Below are 2,500 nucleotides of genomic sequence, written 5' to 3'. Positions count from 1 at the left end.
TGCGGCAGGTTGCCTCGACCACCATCGGCACACGCTGGGCCCTGGTGCGGGCGCTTGCCTCGACCACCATCGGCACACGCTGGGCCCTGGTGCGGGCGCTTGCCTCGACCACCATCGGCACACGCTGGGCCCTGGTGCGGCAGGTTGCCTCGAGCACCATCGGCACACGCTGGGCGCTGGTGCGGCAGGTTGCCTCGACCACCATCGGCACACGCTGGGCCCTGGTGCGGGCGCTTGCCTCGAGCACCATCGGCACACGCTCGGCCCTGGTGCGGTCGGTTGCCTCGAGCACCATCGGCACACGCTGGGCCCTGGTGCGGCAGGTTGCCTCGACCACCATCGGCACACGCTGGGCCCTGGTTCGGGCGCTTGCCTCGACCACCATCGGCACACGCTCGGCCCTGGTGCGGTCGGTTGCCTCGAGCACCATCGGCACACGCTGGGCCCTGGTGCGGCAGGTTGCCTCGAGCACCATCGGCACACGCTGGGCCCTGGTGCGGGCGGTTGCCTCGACCACCATCGGCACACGCTGGGCCCTGGTGCGGGCGCTTGCCTCGACCACCATCGGCACACGCTGGGCCCTGGTGCGGGCGCTTGCCTCGAGCACCATCGGCAGACGCTGGGCCCTGGTGCGGCAGGTTGCCTCGAGCACCATCGGCACACGCTGGGCCCTGGTGCGGTCGGTTGCCTCGAGCACCATCGGCACACGCTGGGCGCTGGTGCGGGAACTTGCCTCGACCACCATCGGCACACGCTGGGCCCTGGTGCGGCAGGTTGCCTCGATCACCATCGGCACACGCTGGGCCCTGGTGCGACAGGTTGCCTCGAGCACCATCGGCACACTATCGGCCCTGGTGCGGGCGGTTGCCTCGACCACCATCGGCACACGCTGGGCCCTGGTGCGGGCGCTTGCCTCGAGCACCATCGGCACACGCTGGGCCCTGGTGGGTTTAGGCACATCTTCAAATTTCTGCCGTGCCAATGCCATTTTTATGGCTTGTAAATTCATACAATGGTCCCCTAAGCCTTCACGTGAAGTTTCGTTGGAAGATGACTCGTTTTCTATTTTTCACGATTTTCGAAACTTTTTGTGGTTCGGGATTTTTTAAAATTTTTTTATAAGGATTTTTGGCCCCAAATTTTGTAGGCATGATCCTTCTATTTTTGTTGGCATGCACAAAAAAATTCAGCTAAAAACTCGAAGTAGAGAAGATTTTGTGACCGTTTGAAAAAAGTGTCCCCATTTCAGACACTTTAACGGCTACTGGTAGCAAACCTGTAAAATCTCAAATGCTCTTTAAGGGGGTGTGAATTCTCAGAGGTTTGATGAGGGATAGGGGGCCAACACAAGGCCAAGTACCAGCACCCATCGCACATCATGTGCGCACACCCCCCCGGCCCCCCTCCCAATCGCCGGAACCCCAATGCCGCCGGTCAGGTTCTCCGGCGGTACTCCGGCGATGCTCCGGCGATGCTCCGGCGATGCTGTCCCGAGTGAAAAAAATGCGGCACCAGCACATGCTGGAGCCAAGCATGGGCACCGTGGCTCAAAATCGAACTTCGGCCAAGGCCTCGACCATCAATGGCACATGATGACGCATGGTGATGGCACATGCATCGACCATCATCGGCATAGGCTGCCCTTCGGTACGGGCACTTGCCTCGACCGCCATCGGCACAAGCTGGGCCCTGGTGTGGGTTGTTGCCTCGATCACAATCGGCACATGCTGAGCCTTGGTGCGGGCGGTTGCCTCGAGCACCATCGGCAGACCCTGGGCCCTGGTGCGGCCGATTGCCCCGATAACCATCGGCACACGCTGGGCCCTGGGGCGGGCGCTTGCCCCCAGCACCATCGGCACACGCTGGGCCCTGGTGCGGGCGCTTGCCCCCAGCACCATCGGCACACGCTGGGCCCTGGTACGGGCGGTTGCCCCGAACACCATCGACACAAGCCGGCCCTTGGTGCGGGCTCCTGGCTCGACCACCATCGGCACACGCTGGGCCCTGGTGCGGGCGGTTGCCTCGAACACCATCGGCACACGCCGGCCCTTGGTGCGGCCGGTTGCCTCGACCACCATCGGCACACGCTCGGCCTTGGTGAGGGCGCTTGCCTCGACCACCATCGGCACACGCTGCGCCCTGGTGCGGGCGCTTGCCTCGACCACCATCGGCACACGCTCGGCCTTGGTGCGGGCGCTTGCCTCGACCACCATCGGCACACGCTGGGCCCTGGTGCGGGCGGTTGCCTCGACCACCATCGGCACACGCTGGGCCCTGGTGCGGGCGGTTGCCTCGACCACCATCGGCACACGCTCGGCCTTGGTGAGGGTGCTTGCCTCGACCACCATCGGCACACGCTGGGCCCTGGTGCGGGCGCTTGCCTCGACCACCATCGGCACACGCTGGGCCCTGGTGCGGGCGGTTGCCTCGAACACCATCGGCACAAGCCGGCCCTTGGTGCGGGCGGTTGCCTCGAGCACCATCGGCACACGCTGGGCCC

This window comes from Durio zibethinus, unplaced genomic scaffold (assembly GCF_047325235.1).
Source record: "Durio zibethinus cultivar Kanyao isolate XHJ-2024 unplaced genomic scaffold, ASM4732523v1 HiC_scaffold_387, whole genome shotgun sequence".
Classification (NCBI taxonomy): domain Eukaryota; kingdom Viridiplantae; phylum Streptophyta; class Magnoliopsida; order Malvales; family Malvaceae; genus Durio; species Durio zibethinus.
Note: the sequence above shows the minus strand (reverse complement) of the source record.